General features: G+C 44.5%; 1 protein-coding gene and 1 pseudogene across 2 annotated transcripts in view; both read right to left on the minus strand.

Annotated features, from left to right (window-relative positions):
• Window positions 1-17867, minus strand: part of ADCY1 (adenylate cyclase 1) — a 221327-nt gene that overhangs the window by 190814 nt on the left and 12646 nt on the right. The gene's annotated exons all lie outside the window — the stretch shown is intronic.
• LOC144329337 (uncharacterized) lies at window positions 5629-15316 on the minus strand (annotated as a pseudogene).

The raw sequence follows: 17867 nt of genomic DNA on the forward strand, positions 1-17867 counted from the left end.
TAACTGCAATTGGATGATAGTCTTTGCTTTTTATATACATAATGCACCATAATGAATATTTTTGAAGCATCTAATACCATCTCCCTTTTAAGAGGGAATTGGTCAGAAACATTACTGTGTGCTTTCTATATAATGCCAAAATAATCCTGTTATACTGAGGACTCCAAAACAAACTGGGTTAGACTACAGTTAAATTACAGCTGTAAGAGTCTTTGGGGGTAATGTCTGTTTTCTATACAAACACTATTTGTTTGAGATAATTACTGTTAAAAATATTAATTGTTATCATGCTAATTTGACCTATAAATATGACATTCCTGTACACTCGTTGCCCCAAAGCATACAGTTCAGCTATACTCTTGAAACAAATGGTGCTTTGAGGGGCTTATCCACACTTCTTCTTTTCATCTTCATATAGGCAGCCTTCTGTGAGAGATAGTTAACTTTGTTGCATACATTTGATCTCATAGTCTTCTTATCCAACAGGTTTCTTCAGTCCCCCTGTTAAGCTAATAGATACAGAAATGCCCTGCATCATTGTCTGGTTGGTGGAGAATGTTCTTTTTGCTGTGGTGGGAACCTGGAGCATTTGGATAAATGTGGCCCAAAGGTCCCTCACTAGTCTCTCATGTGTTCTTGGGTCCCTTTTGGCTTACTCTGAGCCCCTTAGATGTCTTATGCCCACTCTTGGCTCTCAGACGTCAGACATGCCTTGAGCATGTGCACACAGAGAAGCAAACTGCAGCTGAATCCAGTTTGTGGAAAGAGCAGGAGACGGAGGTTACAGCTGCCCGAATGGTTCATGCGTATTGTGCTGGCATGTTACCTTTCTGAATTTTGCACACCCAGCAGCAGTAGCTCCAGGGAGGGGAGGAAGGTGGCACCCAAGAAGCTGCTGAATCCATGTCCCAACTCTTGGTGCAACTAGAAACCAGCAGTGATTATTAGAAGCAAACGTTGCCCCACCTTATTGCAACCACCTCCTAAACTCTTGCACAGAGCAAGTGCTTCTGAACAACTGCCCCTCTCTCAGTCTCTCCCTTTCTTAAAGAGACTGGAGAGGGAGGGGAGAGGAGAGGAAGAGATGTGTGGCAGAAAAAAAGAAGTGTGAGAGGAAATGACTGCCTCTGGCTTAGCCAACAACTGAATTTTCACATGGGTCAGTGGCTCCCCAGTGGCACTGCATCCTTTGTTGGCACCCAGGTGGGTGGGCACGGGGCACAGAGGGTTCATGGGGCCACACTGCACCACCTGCTTGCACAGAGGGGAGACAGATGGCCAATACACCCCCCCCCCAACGCTGGCCAGATTCAGCAAGCGGAAGAGGAGTTCAATGGGGGCATGATGCAGGGCAGGGATTCCCGCGTGGGCAGGGATTCCCGCGTGGGGGCACCTGACTCATGTCCCTTCAAAATCATGTGCCCAGAGCTACGGCCCCCTGGCCCCCATGTTATGCCCCTGGGCTCTCCATGCCCCGACTTAGAGGGGAGAATTTATCTGTATCCAGTCCCAATATTAAAGGGGTAAAGAAAAATAGGTTGTGAGTAGGATACAATCCGTTTTATTATCTGTGTATGTCAAATTGAATCTATACCCCAGGAAAAAGGTAGAGCATAATGCTGGAATATAATGGCGCCTGGCACACTTCTTCCTATGCCGATAGAAACCTTGAGCTCTCTTCCTCAGCTCTTAGCAGAGTATCACAGAGTATTGCAGCAGCAGAAAAGGTGCCTTGTGTGTGGATAATAACTCAGTTTCTCCCGGCTCAAACAATACTAGCGCTGACTGAAACACCTCAGGGTTCACCCGTATGTGAACAAAACTACGCCTCAGAATGTGAGACGACACACAGAACTGTTTAACCCTGTAAGTTCTGATTTTCCTCACACATAATTCAGTGAAGGATTTTGTAATGTACCATTGTGTTAAGGTCCCCAAAGCCAGGGTGACCTTTGTTCAATGAACAGATCATTCTTCTCATCAGCAATAATCACTAGCTGATTCTCACAACCATGATTTCTGCTGTGTTCTCTAACTCTGAAGTTCCTCACTGAGAAGATCTGTGAAACTGGAACCTTCATTACTGATTGTCCCCTGCAGTGTGCAGCCACAGAGGTATGAAGAAGGGGTTCTGTTCATCTGGGGCTATGAGGAAGCCCAACTGGTCTTTTTGAATGGATTGCCCGTCCTAGAACAAAGGTGAACCACCTTGGGCAGCCCTTCTGGAACCACGTGCCAAAGGTGGGTGGTGTCAGAGGAGCAAGTGCTTTGCACCATGCAAAGTAGCCTACATCCAGCTGCATAATGTTTCTTTTTTTTTTTAAATAGATTTTTATTAATTTTTCATAAGTAAAAAAGAAACAAAGCAAAAACATAAACAAACACAAAATCGATTTCCCCGTACCACCCCTTTTCTGCATTCTTGTTTCAAGATTTTTTCAGCAACCCTTTCGTAATAAACTTATTTATATTTCATAAATTTAACTTCCATAAGTTATTAAAACAACTGTAGTTCTTTATCTCTTATTACCCTGATCCCCTAATTTTCCAAATTACAACAGTTTTTAAGATAAACTTTGAATTTGTTCCAATCTTCATCCGGTCTCGAATTCTGCCAGTCATCTCTGCCAGTCCCATATAATCGATCACCTTCGTCTGCCATTCTTCCAACGTGGGTAAATCTTGCGTCTTCCAATACTTTGCTAGAAGGATTCTTGCTGCTGTTGTGGCATACATAAAGAATGTCCTATCCTTCTTTGGCACCATTTGGCCCACCATACCCAAGAGAAAGGCTTCTGGTTTTTTAATAAAGGTTCTCTTCAGAACTTTTTTAATTTCATTATAGATCATTTCCCAGAAAGCCTTAATCTTCGGGCAGGTCCACCAAAGGTGATAGAAGGTTCCCTCCGTTTCATTACACTTCCAACACTTGTTGTTAGGCAGATGATAGATCTTTGCTAACTTAGCCGGAGTCATGTACCACCTGTAGATCATTTTCATAATGTTTTCTCTTAAGGCATTACATGCCGTGAATTTAACACCAGTGGTCCATAACTGCTCCCAGTCAGCAAGCTCAATGTCATGCCCCATATCCTGTGCCCATTTAATCATACTAGATTTCACCATTTCATCTTGAGTATTCCATTTCAACAGCAAGTTGTACATTCTTGACAAATTTTTAGTATTGGGTTCTAACAGTTCTGTTTCTAGTTTTGACTTCTCCACTTGGAAGCCTTTCTTTCTGTCCTGTTTGAATACTTCATTTATCTGTCGATAATGTAGCCAATCTCTCACCTTAAACTTCAGTTTCTCGAAACTCTGCAATTTTACTTTTTCACCATCTTGTTCTATAATTTCAAAATATTTAGGCCAATTAGAACCCATATTCAATTTTTTCACCTCTTTTGCCTCCATTGGTGACAGCCACCTAGGGGTTCTACTTTCAAACAAATCTTTATACCTTATCCAAACATTATACAAAGCTTTCCTCACCATATGGTTCTTGAAACCTTTGTGCACTTTTACCTTGTCATACCATATATATGCATGCCAACCAAATCTGTTATCAAATCCTTCAAGATCCAAAATGTCTGTATTCTCGAGGAGCAGCCAGTCTTTCAACCAGCAAAACGCTGCTGATTCATAGTAAAGTCTTAAGTCCGGCAGGGCAAAACCCCCTCTATCTTTTGCATCTGTTAATGTCTTAAATTTTATTCTTGGCTTTTTGCCCTGCCAAACAAATTTCGATATGTCTTTCTGCCACCTCTTGAAACAGTCCATCTTGTCTATTATTTGTAATGTCTGAAACAGAAATAACATTCTAGGCAATACATTCATTTTGATAACAGCAATTCTGCCTAACAAGGAAAGTTTCAGCCTTGACCATATGTCTAAATCTTTCTTGACTTCTGTCCAACATTTATCATAATTGTCTTTAAATAAGTTCACATTTTTCGCTGTCAAATTCACCCCCAAGTACTTCACTTTTTTTGCTATCCCCAAACCTGTTTCATTCTGAAATGTCTCTTTTTCTTCATTTGTTAGGTTTTTCTCCAACACTTTAGTTTTTTGTTTATTCAATTTAAATCCTGCGACTTGACCAAATATCTCAATCAGTTCTAAAACTCTTTTTGTACTAGTGTTTGGCTGCTGTAGAGTCAAAACTAGGTCATCTGCAAATGCCCTCAGTTTATACTCTTTCACTCCGACCTGAATTCCTTTAACCAACTGGTCCTTTCTAATCATATTTAACAAAACCTCCAGGACCAGTATGAAAAGTAGAGGGGAGATAGGGCATCCCTGTCGTGTTCCTTTCTCTATAGCTATCTCTTCCGTTACCACATTATTCACAATTAGCTTTGCCTTCTGCTCAGAGTATATTGCACCTATACCATTTTCAAAACCTTGGCCTACCCCCATCCCTTGGAGATTCTTTTTCATAAAACTCCAACAAATGTTGTCAAAGGCTTTCTCCACGTCCACAAAAATCAAAACCGCTTTTCTATTAATGTTCATTTCCAACAGTTCCACAATGTCTATTATATTCCTCACATTGTCAGACATATGTCTTCCCGGGAGAAAGCCAGCTTGATCCTTATGAATCTCACCTATCAATACTTTCTTCAGTCTTTTTGCTAAAATGTCTGCAAATATTTTGTAATCCACATTTAGTAATGATATCGGGCGGTAGTTCTTAATCTGATTCTTTTCAGTCTCAGTTTTTGGTATAAGTGAGATAAAAGCCTCTTTCCACGTTTCAGGTGCCTTTTTCCCCTCCAGTATTTCGTTGCAGACTTCTTTCAATGGTTGCACTAAACATTCTTTCAAAGCTTTATAGTATCTGGCCGTCAAACCATCTGGTCCTGGAGACTTTCCCAGTTGTGCTTTTTGAATGGCCTCCTCTATTTCTTGTTCTGTTATTTTCTCATTCAGAGTCAACTTGCTCTGTTCTGAAATTTTAGGTAGTCCATGATTTTTAAGGAATTCATCTATTTCTTGTTCGTTCACTGGCCCTTGTGTGTATAATTTCCTAAAAAAACTTTGGAAACAATTACTTATCTCATTTGGCTTATGAATATTCTTTCCCTCTATCTCCAAACAGGTGACTGTATTCAATTTTTGCCTCTTTTTCAATTGCCATGCAAGGAACTTCCCACATTTGTCTGCTGACTCGAAAGTCCTTTGTCTCATTTGTTTGATTTTCCATTCTATCTCTTGATTTGTCAGTTCCATGTATTGCGTCTGGTAATACTTTATTTCTCTCAAAATTTCTTGAGACTTTGGTTTAGACCTCAGTTTCTTTTCTCCTTCCTTCATTTTTTCTAAAATTCTTTCTTTCCTTTCATTTTGCTTTTTCCTCTTGATTGAATTCTGTTGTATCAGGAAGCCTCGCATCACGGCTTTACTCGCGTCCCAGATTATTCTTTTTTCAACTTCTGTTCTCAAGTTTATCTCAAAGTAATCTTTCAATGTCTTTAGGGCCTTTTTACAAAATTGTTCGTCTCTAAATAAGGAGTCATTCATTCATTCTCCATCTAAAGGATCCAGTTGTTGTCATTTTCATTTCCATCTTTACTGCGTTATGGTCGGAGCAGGTTTTTGGGCAGATTTCTACTTTCTTTATCTTTGTAGCCATCACACTAGATACCCAGCTGCATAATGTTTCTGCACATTGCTGCCACCGCCACTGCTGCCATTTCTCCATCCTCCACCCAGGCAAGACCCAGGTTCAAGCACAAAACCATACAAGAGGGCATGGAGGAGGGCAAGTAAGATCGTGGCCTGGGTAGAGTCATGACGGCTAGATAATGATTCCTGGTGAGCTCCCTTCTTCCTTGCTGCCCTAGATTCCAGAACCCTCTGCATCAGGCCACGCTTTCATAACAATCTACAAAAATGAAAATGCAACACGCTGGCTAATAACTGTTAATGAATATATAATCGGTTATGATGGCATTCAAAATATATGAATAAGCCACTTCAAAATGGTGTATATATCATACAACACATCTCACAAAATATACAAGTAACTACAAGTTGTTACATGTATCAGAGTCAAACAGAGAATCAAACAAATCAATGAATAGTGAGGAACGCCAAGCCGTCTCTCAAAGCAAGACATCTCTCCGAAGTCTCAAAAGGACAGTATATCTGGAATAGTTCAACTGTTTCAAAATAAAGTCTTCATTAGCTAGAAATGGAATATAAGGCACTGCAAGCAATGAATGACAACAAAACTGAGCAACCTGCATATAAGTTACACAGTAGAACAAAATATATATAAAGAGGTACATACCGAATAATTATCAATGAAATATTCATACTAGTGGATCAGGGCTCACTGGATAGTGTAGCTGCTGATGCTTACAACACAAATGCATAGGACATATAAAGTTGACCACAGGTGTCTCAAATAACAATTATTGAAGACAATGTAAAGAAACTTAAAGGAACAGTACGTCATTTCTGGCATCACAATGCAAAGACAACCCATAAAGTGACAGACTTAAAATATAACAGATTTGGATGGTTTTGAAATAGTATTAGAATACAACAAATTTTACATACAACAGATTTCAAATAAAACAATTGAAGTCAAGTTCTGAAATCAATCCCCCCAGATATGTGGATTTAAACAAATAGATTAAATGGGTTTCTTGTTGACGCAATAACCGTTCAAAATCTTGCCCAACCCCACGTTTCTTCTGGTTCACCCATAGTACTGTAAATAATAAATCTGTATCCGAATGGTGATGTGTAATGAAATGTTCAACCAGAGGTGCCTCCGTTATTGCATTCCTTATATAGGAACAATGTTCTCCAATGCGAACCCCGACTGCTCATGTTGTGGAACCAATGTACAGTAAGTCACACAGACATCTGATGAGATAAACTACATCTTTAGTTTGACATGTACTAAAATGACGGATGGTGAACCTAAAGCTAGAATTTTTGTCATAAATCTCTTTAATCTGTAACGAGAAGGGGCAGGATGAACATCTGCCACATTTATAATGACCGTAGGGCTGGTATTGACAATGGAATGAGTGGGAGTCATATCAGTATGCACTGGTATATTCTTAATAGACTTAGTCCTCCTAAGGCTGATGAGGGGAAAGTCCATAGAATGTGCCAATGTTTGTGAATGATCCTAATAATTCTATCTGCATAAGTGGTGAATTCTAACGATTCCGCGACATGCGTGTTCAACGTTGCTAATGGGTTCAGGGTGAGGAGTGTTGAACGGTCCTTTAGTATGGATCTTTGTTTAGACATATTAATGACTGAAATAGGATATCCCCTAGAGCGGAGAGAATCCAAAAGAGCATCCGCACTATTAAGAAAATCATGATTAAATGAAGAGTTTCTTTTAATTCATAAAAATTGTCCATATGGTAGGTTGTCCTTAAGAAGTCTAGGATGAAAGGAAGAATAATGTAGTAAAGAGTTGCAGTCGGTGGGCTTCCGATAAGGTTTAACAGACAGATAGCCATCCTTTTTGATGACTTCGACATCTAGGAATGTGCATGAAATGGAACTATGATGTCCAGAAAAGGATAAAGAAGGGTGGATGGAATTAATTCATGCCAAGAAGCTGAAAAGAAAAAATAAATCATCTATGTATCTGTAATAAAGTAATAAAGATGAAGAATAGGGGTTGTGATGTAGAATATGAGCTTTTTCAAAAGAATTCATGAAAATATTTGCTACTGAGGGGACTAGGGGACTAAAGGAGATCCCATCACTACTCCCTGCAATTGAAAATAAAATTGATCCATAAACCGAAAATAATTCTTTTCTAACACTACATTTACATTTACTGTATGTCCAGTAAATCAAGTAAGAATTCAGTAGGGGGAGAGGGGTCCAAACATGATTGCCAGAGATGACTGATGATGAACTGTGCTTCATCTAGAGGGATATTGGTATAGATGGAGGCTACATCTAAAGATGCTAATATAATTTTAGTAACTCTAGTATGCTCTATTGCACAGATAAAATGAGCCGTATCTTGTAGGTAGGCAGGAGAGTCCCTGGCAAAAGGTTGTAAAAATGAATCTAAATATTTGGCAATGGGTTCCAGAATGGAACCGGAACCTGATACTATCAGTCTACCTGGCAGGGAGCGTACGGATTTTAGGTAAACAATAAAAAAATGGGTGTACAAGGATAAGAAGGCAGGAGAAACTCGAAAGTGTGTTTGTCAAGTACCCCTATTGAATATGCATGCTGTAATACTGTTTTTAGAATGGTAGCTATAGAATCTGTGGGATCTTTGGCCATTTGAACATAAAAAAGGGGAATCAGAAAATAATATTGTGGCCTCTTCCACATACTGTTGTCTATTCTGGATAATAATACTCCTTTGTCTGCTGGTTTAATAATTATAGTGGTGTCATTAAAGGTAAAGGTAAAGGTACCCCTGCCCGTACGGGCCAGTCTTGACAGACTCTAGGGTTGTGCGCTCATCTCACTCTAGAGGCCGGGAGCCAGCGCTGTCCGCAGACACTTCCGGGTCACGTGGCCAGCGTGACAAGCTGCATCTGGCGAGCCAGCGCAGCACACGGAACGCTGTTTACCTTCCCGCTGGTAAGCGGTCCCTATTTATCTACTTGCACCCGGGGGTGCTTTCGAACTGCTAGGTTGGCAGGCGCTGGGACCGAGCAGCGGGATTCAAACCGCCAACCATGCGATCTGCAAGTCCTAGGCCCTGAGGCTTTACCCACAGCGCCACCCGCGTCCCTTAGTGGTGTCATTAGAAAGGTTATTGAGACAGGTACGTTGTGACTTTGTTAGATTGTCCCTAGTTCTAGGGCCCTTCTATTCTAGCTTTTCCAAATCGCGGGTAACTAATTGCTGGAATAATGAGACAGAAGGAACTATTCCGGATATACTGTCCTTTTGAGACTTCGGAGAGATGTCTTCCTTTGAGAGACGGCTTGGCGTTCCTCGCTATTCATTGATTTGTTTGATTCTTTGTTTGACTCTGATACATGTAATAACTTGTAGTTACTTGTATATTTTGTGAGATGTGTTGTATGATATATACACCATTTTGAACTGGCTTGTTCGTATATTTTGAATGACATCATAACTGATTATATATTCATTAACAGTTATTAGCCAGCGTGTTGTGTTTGCATTTTTGCAGATTGTTACATTTTGCAACACAGGGGTTTGTGTTTGTCCAGGCTTTCATAATAGACATGAAAGATCAGCTTAGCAAATGAGCGCAGATGAAAAGAGTACCCTGGGCAGAAAGCTTTCTAAGCACAAAAAAACACAAAAAACCCCAAACCCCACTGTTGTAAGTGATTAATAGGACAAATTAATTTTTCTTTTTCTTTTTCTTTTTTTTAGAAAATAATATTTATTACTTTTCCAACAATTTAAACACTACAAAAAAGAACAATACAATACAATACAAAAACACTACATAACACCAACACATTAAACTAACAAAAACAAAACAAAAACAAAAACAGTTTAAAACACATCAGACAATTTCAGTAACTTATCTTTCATTCACTTATTTCAATGACCTCCTCACACCTCCCTTTTTGAATTCCACTTCTGTTAATTGTTTCAGCAATTCCTTTCCATCTTCCTCTGTTTTCTATCCTATAATTATCTTAACACATTCTAACCTTATTTTTTCCTTTAATATTCTATCAATCTATTTATACTTATTCCTTATAACATTTCTACTAAAGCCATGTAACTTCATTCCAACATTCTTCTAACATTCATTAATTATACAATATTTCAGTAAATAATCTTTAAACTTTTTCCAGTCTTCTTCCACCGACTCTTCTCCCTGGTCTCGGATTCTGCCAGTCATTTCCGTCAGTTCCATATAGTCCATCAACTTCATCTGCCATTCTTCTCGGGTGGGTAAATCTTGTGTCTTCCAATACTTCACGATGAGTATTCTTGCTGCTGTTGTCGCATACATAAAGAAAGTTCTATCCTTCTTTAACACCAATTGGCCGAGCATGCCCAGGAGAAAGGCCTCTGGTTTCTTCAAGAAGGTATATTTAAATACCTTTTTCATTTCACTATAAATCATCTCCCAGAATGTCTTAATCCTTGGGCATGTCCAACAAAGGTGAAAGAATGTACCTTCAATCTCGTTACATTTCCAACATTTATTATCGGGCAAATGGTAAATTTTTCCAAGCTTGACTGGTGTCATGTACCACCTATAGATTAATTTTTCTGACTATTTTCAAACAGTTTCTCATTGTTTTGGAAGTAACATCTACCCCCTTATTAATAGACTAATATTTAAGAAGGTAAATAAATAAATAAATAATGGCCTGCTGTAATGATTATAGGGGGTTGCTCGTGCGTAAGTTGCCACCACTCCTGGCTAGTGTGCCTGGTTAAGCCTTTTCTGTCTGGACAGCCCTTCACTTCGTGGCTGTTTCAGTCGCTAGCAGAATCCGTCAGTGGGCGTTTCTTAAACCTTTTCCAGCATAAAAGCTGTTTGACTCCAAGTCTCCTCCTACTCTCTCTGCGCGGAAGTCTTCTGCGCAGAGAGGGTGTGGGTAGCGGAGGACCTGTGCTCTCCTCACTGGTCTCCGGCGAGGAGTCCTGGAGCCCCCTCGCCGATTCTCCCATCTGCCCCCCTTTATCCCTGGTGTTACGCTCATTTCCTTCCCCAGCTGATGAGCTGCCTCTCTCCCTGCTTGGCCCTTCTCCAGCATCGCTTGGGAGCCTTGCCTCCACCTCTGGCTCCAATGTCAGTTCCCTGACATCCACCTCCCCCCCAGGACCCCCTCCACCCCCGGCCCGACTTTGTGATCCAACTTCGTCCCTTTCCTCGGCCGACGAGGTGGGGAATCCCCGGAAGGAGCTGTCGCCATCCTCTGAGGATTCAAAACCCGCTTCCCACCCGCTCCGATCTCTTCCCGTGGGGTGGGCCTCCCAGTCTGATTCTTCTTCCTCTGAAGCCTCTCCTCCCTCCTCTTCGGAGGCAGAAAAACCCTCAAAATGCTCTTCATCGTCTGTGGTTCCAAATTGCTCCTCCCAGAATGTCGCTAGTGGTTTAGGTTTGTCCGGGAACAGGCTGTGGAACTCCTCTACAAGATACCCGTCATTGATTGCCTCCGCGGGAACCCACATGTTTTCCGACCCGGGTTCTCCCTCCCAAGCTACCAAGTACTCCACCTGGCGCCCTCGCCATCTTGAATCGAGTATTTCCGTGGCCTGGTTGTGGTGTTCCCTCTCCTCAATCTGCGGGTGTGTGGTGACTTCTCCCTCTCGCCCCGGGAATTCCCGCCCCTCCCTGTACGGTGAGAGTAGGGACCTATGGAACACCGGGTGTATCTTCATGCTATCAGGCAACTTGAGCTTGAATGCCACGGGGTTCACCTGCTGTGTCTCCTCAAAAGGTCCCAGCCGTCTTGGCTGCAACTTCTTGCACCCTCCCTTAAAGGGTAACCCTTGGGTTGACAACCACACCCGGTCTCCCACCCGTATGGTCTCCCCTTCCCTACGGTGCTTGTCTGCCTGCCTCTTGTAAATTTCCTTGGCCCGTTCCAAGTTCATCTTAAGTTGATGCTGCAAGGCCTCCATTTCTTCCACAAACTGCTCTGCCGCAGGTATGCTCCACCCTTCCTCCCCACTCCCCGGGAAGGCCCTGGGGTGACACCCATAATTGGCCATGAATGGGCTCATTCCCGTGGACACATGTTCAGCGTTATTGTACGCAAATTCAGCCAGCGCGAGTTTCTCTACCCAATCGTTCTGTCTCTCACTGGCGTAGCAGCATAGGTATTGCTGGAGAATACTGTTCACTCTTTCTGCTTGCCCGTTGGTTTCCGGGTGTCTCACCGTCGAGAAGCCCACTTCGACCTGCAGCAAGCTCATGAGCTTCCTCCAGAACCGGGAAGTAAATTGTTTCCCGCGGTCGGAGATGACCCTCGAGGGAGCCCCATGCAGCCTGAAGATGTGATCCACAAACAACTTGGCTGTTTCCTCTGCCATCACCGCATGTGAGCAAGCTATGAAGTGGCACATTTTTGTAAGTAGATCGACCACTACCATGACTGCTGTCTTTCCCCTTGACTTTGGCAAATCTGTCATAAAATCGATGGATACCACCTCCCAGGGTCTTCCCGGCGTGGGTAAGGGTTCCAGTAACCCTGCGGGGGCAGTCCTCTCCCCCCTTGCCCTCTGGCAACGGTCGCACCCCCGTACATATTCCCGTACCTCTTCCCTTACCCTTGGCTACCAGAACTGCCTGGTGACAAGCAACATGGTTTTGTGTTGACCAAAGTGCCCCGCTGTTGGGTTGTCGTGGAGTTGTTTGAGTACCCTTCCCCTCAAGGTCTCCCCCGATACATACAGCCCCCCCCCCTTGTAGTACAGTAGCCCTTCCTTTTCCTCAAACCCTCCATGGTTTTCCCTTCTGTCCCTGATTTCCCTGATTTTAGTTTGAGCGAATTCGTCGTTTCTAGTAAGCCCGGCCAGTTCTCGTTTCCCAACCAACACTCCCACACACACCCATCGGTTCTCGGGGAACACGTGTCTGGCTTCCGGCGGTCCGTCTCCTTCCATGTACTCCGGCTTGCGGGAGAGAGCATCTGCTCTTACGTTTTCCTCTCCCGGTACGTACCGGATCTCGAAGGAAAACTTGGAGAACTCCTGTGCCCATCGAATCTGTCTCTGGTTGAGTATTCGCGCAGTCCTCCAGTATTCCAAGTTCTTGTGATCCGTACACACCTGGATCTTGTGCTGCGCCCCTATTAGCAGATGTCTCCATCGTCGAAAAGCTGCATAAATTGCTAGCAATTCGCGTTCATACACCGTGTAGTTTTGCTCCGACTTGCTCAGCTTCCTCGGGAAAAAGGCGCACGGCCTCCAGCGCCCCTGGGCCCCTGGCTGCAACAGTACCGCTCCGATGGCTCTATTGGACGCGTCGGTCTCCAGTCTCATGGGCTTCTGCAGATCCACGTGCAGGAGCTGCTCTTCCGAAGCGAACGCCTTCTTCAGTTTTTCAAAGGATTGCTGGGCTTCCTCTGTCCACACGAACTTCCTTTTGCTACTGAGACAATCCGTGATGGGCGCTGTCAAGTGGGCGAAGTTCTTGATGAACTTCCTATAGAAGTTGCTGAACCCTAGGAACCTCTGCGCGTCCTTCCAGGTTTTGGGGGCCTCCCATTCCAGCACCACCTGCACCTTGCTTGGGTCCATAGCTAGGCCCTTGTCTGACAACTTGTACCCCAGAAACTCGACTTCTCTGGCGTGAAACTGACATTTTTCCAGCTTGACCCACAACTGGTGCTTCTGCAGTCTCTTTAGCACTTCCCTGACATCTCTGACATGTTGCTTCTCATTGTCCGAATAGATTAAGACGTCATCCAAGAAGGCTACGCAGTTCTTGTACAGCAGGAACCCCAACACGTGGTGCATGAAAGCTTGAAAACAGGCAGAGTCCGACTGTAATCCAAATGGCATAACTAAGTACTCAAAGGCCCCCAGGGGGGTGAACATTGTGGTTTTCCATTCGTCCCCCTCCCTCATCCTGATCAAATTGTATGCTCCCCTGAGGTCCAGCTTGGTAAAAAATTTCCCCTGCCTCACCCGTGTTAAAATGTCGTCAATCCTGGGCATTGGGAAGGTCACGGGTTCTGATACCAAATTTAACGACCTGTAATCTACGACCAATCTAGGCTGATTAGTATCTTTTTTGTCCACAAAGAACACCGGACTGCCCACCACCGCCTTTGATTCTCTTATGAAACCTCTTTTCAGGTTCTTGTCAATAAACTCCTGCAACTCCTGCATCTCCCTGTCCGACATGGCATACAGTTTACCCACCGGCAGCTGAGCCCCTGGGAGCAAGTTGATTTGGCAGTCAAAGGGCCTATGGGGGTAGTCTATCCACCTCCTTCTCGCTGAAGACCTCCTGCAGGTCAGCATATTGTGGTGGCACCTCCCCTTTTGGCTCCACAGCTATCCCAGCCACCCTGGCCACGGTCATCCTTGGGTTTCCCCCCCAGACAGTGTTCCAAGCAGTAAGCTGACCCAAAGGTGACCGTCCGCTGGTGCCATGCCACTACTGGATCATGTAGTGCCAGCCAGCTCATCCCTAATATTATTGGGGGTCCTGCCAGTGTGGCTACGTGAAAGGCAATGGTCTCCGTGTGCCTGGAAACCCTCATTCTCATTGGTGGGGTCTGGTGCGTCACTTCCCCTTCCAGAGGTTCCCTGCCATCGATGGTGGTCACTTGCAAGGGAAAATCCAGGGGCAGCAGGTGGAGCTGGTGCTCTAGAGCGAAGTCCTTGCTGAAGAAATTGCAGGAACTGCCTGAATCCAGCAGCCCCTTCACCTTGACTGGGTGCCCATTCGGGAGTTCTAGCACCACTTCTATGGCTATAGCCGCCCTGGGGGGGGTCTGGCTGGGGCACTTCTATTGGTTGCTGGCCTGGCTGCTGTGCCCGCTGATTGGCAGCCAAGCATTGCCGTTTCCCTGCTCCTGCCCCTTTCCCCCCCTCCTCCTCACCGCCAGCAGCTCCCACCATCCCTTGCCAGGCCTTTCTTTGAGGGCAGACCCTGGCAAAATGTCCTGGCCGTTGGCAGAGGAAACACTTCTTCTTGGTTTTCCAATCCTTTCCCTCCCTCTTGCGACCTTCACTGGAGCTTGAAACCTCGTGCGCGCACGCGCCATCTATTTCCATTGGCTCAGCCGGCGGGGAAGGCTGCCTCAGTATTTCAGGAATGCTGTAGTCATGGCAACGTTCCCCTCTCCCTTCGCGCCTCTCCTGAGCCCGGGCTTCCTGTCTTACGCCAAACGCAAGCACAGCCTTGGTCAGCTGATCAATCGACTCCAGGCGGTGGATTAACATTGCAAAGCGCGACCAGTAGTCTCTAACTAACTGATTCCCCTGCCTGCACCCCATCAGTTCTCGCCGAGTCACACTTTGCTGCACATGACTGGAGTACATCCCATCCAATGCCTGGAAGAATTTCCTAAGGTCTTTCAAGGTGGCATTCTGCGTTGCCATCAGGGGCCTGATCCATTCCCTGGCCCCATCCTGTAGATGCCCGACAATATAGGCCACCCTCTCCCCATCGTCAGCAAAATCATTATGCTGCAGTTCCAAAGCGTATTCTATTTCCGTTCGGAACGTGTTGTAGTCCTGGGGCTTTCCCCAAAACTTGTGTACCAGTCCTTGCTATGGGGGTGGGTCTGACCTGTGCATCGTGAGCCCGCCTTTCGTCCAACCGCGCCGTCAGAAGAGCCACATGCTGTTCCAAATCTCGGTTCCTCTCCACCAGATTTTGCACTCCAGCTGCTCCCTCCATGGCGCCGGCTTCTCCGGTGTGGCTCATTATGCTGCCTGTCTGTCGCTGCGCACAAGCAACGTAGGGGACTGACGGATTGCTGTAATGATTATAGGGGATTGCTCGTGCGTAAGTTGCCACCACTCCTGGCTAGTGTGCCTGGTTAAGCCTTTTCTGTCTGGACAGCCCTTCACTTCGTGGCTGTTTCAGTCGCTAGCAGAATCCGTCAGTGGGCGTTTCTTAAACCTTTTCCAGCATAAAAGCTGTTTGACTCCAAGTCTCCTCCTACTCTCTCTGCGCGGAAGTCTTCTGCGCAGAGAGGGTGTGGGTAGCGGAGGACCCGTGCTCTCCTCGCTGGTCTCCGGCGAGGAGTCCTGGAGCCCCCTCGCCGATTCTCCCATCTGCCCCCCTTTATCCCCGCTGTTACGCTCATTTCCTTCCCCAGCTGATGAGCTGCCTCTCTCCCTGCTTGGCCCTTCTCCAGCATCACTTGGGAGCCTTGCCTCCGCCTCTGGCTCCGATGTCAGTTCCCTGACACCTATACAGAGAGTATACATTATTTCTTACAATGCTATTTACAAAGGAATTTTGTAAAGCGGAAATGCAATTCAGCCTGAAAGAACAAACAAAGGCTTAAAAAATCATAAACAATACTCCAGAGGAGAGGAATCAAAATGTATCTCATAACCCTGACAGTATATTGAAATGGGCTTATTGTCTTCTCAAGCAACTACTCTATTCCCAATCTAAGAATGGAAAGCTGGTGGACAACAAAAGAGGTTTAAAGACTCTCTCAAGGCAAATCTTAAAAAATGTAGTATAACCACTGATAACTGGGAAACATTGGCCTGTGAGTGCTCCAACTGGAGAACAGCCTTTACCAAAGGTGTCATGGACTTTGAAGAAGCACGAACTCAGGAAGGGAGAAATGAGCTAAGAGGAAGGCACATTTGACAAATCCTCACCATGATCAACTCCTGCCTGGAAACCTATGTCTTTACTGTGGAAGGACGTATGGATCCACAATTGGCCTCCACAGTCACTTACGGACTCACTGTTAAGACCACATTCATGGAAGACAATCTTACTTGGCTACGAATGATCGCCAGAGAAGAAGAAGATCAATTAGCAGAGTGAAAGACATACACTTTAACCCAACCCTCAACAGTCTGAAAAACCCTTGAGTTCACATCGGTTGATACTGTGGTAAGTTAAATTAATTTGCTGTATTTTCTGTTTCCCAAAATGATTAGCAGTAGTGCTTGTTTTTATTTGTTTGCTTCTCTCTGGTGCCTTGTCAAAGTGGAATCTGCAAAACCTCAAGTTCAGCATGGCCAGATGACTCAAACTAACTCAGCACATGAAGTACAAAGAAAATACTCTACTTCAGTTAAATTCGGTAAGAGATTTTGCACTGTGTTATTTCTTGAAATATCTTCCTGGAACACTTACATGAAAATAGCCTAAACAAAATGCACACGAATCTGAATTGTATCTGAAGAAGTGTGCATGCACACGAAAGCTCATACCAATAACAAATTTAGTTGGTCTCTAAGGTGCTACTGGAAGGAAGTTTTTTTATTTTGTTTCGACTACTGCAGACCAACATGGCTACCTATCTGTAACTAGAAATATGAAAATAGCTTCTCAGCTTTAGAGGTCTTGGTCTTAGCTATAAGCTTTCCAGTAAGGCCACAACAAGCCCGTCTAGTGACTGGGAAGAGCACAACTCCATACTCAGGATCTGCCAACTAAGTGACCCTAGCGTTCAGTGAGACACTGGCAGAACAACAGCTATGCCACCCCATGACAAATATGCTAGATAGTGGAACATCTCAGATAATCCAACAGAATGGCTGAAATGGAGTGGAACAGTGGGTCGGATGTAGGCAGCAGAGCAGAGGAGCACATTTACACTATGTCCTTTACTCCTTCAATCCATGACCATTCTCTTAACAACTGCCACAAAGAGGAAGGATTATGGTACCTGCCCCCACACTGATGACTACCCCCACCTACATTGCCAAAACAAAACACCAGATATAGTGTAACCTAGCACCTAATCATAATGCACCACCATGGTATAGAAATGCCATGTAGGATGGCCATAGCTCAGATGATAAAGTATCCAATATAGTCCTACATCTGCAGGTCAGAGACACAGAGATATGACAATGTGAACTCTGGTGCACAAAAAAGGAAAACCTTATGAAAAGCAGTCTGGCCTCGCAATACATGTGGGAGCTTGAACACATTGCTAAAACATTTTCTAGAACCCTAAGGGTTAATTCAGCTTGGAACTTCCAACCCAACCCTATTCCACTCCTGTTTGGACTTCTGAAGTGCAACCAACATGGGACTGACTCTGAAAAGGACTCAGAAACTTCAACTGGCTCAAACAGCCCCATAGTCAGGATCTGCCAACTAAGTGAGCCTAGCGTTTTACTTTCTTAGGTTCCATGATCACTGCAGATGGTGACAGCAGTCATGAAATTAAAAGACGCCTGCTCCTTGGGAGAAAGGCGATGGCAAACCTAGACAGCATCTTAAAAAGCAGAGACATCACCTTGCC

The sequence above is a fragment of the Podarcis muralis genome, chromosome 12 (genome assembly GCF_964188315.1).
Source record: "Podarcis muralis chromosome 12, rPodMur119.hap1.1, whole genome shotgun sequence".
Taxonomy (NCBI): domain Eukaryota; kingdom Metazoa; phylum Chordata; class Lepidosauria; order Squamata; family Lacertidae; genus Podarcis; species Podarcis muralis.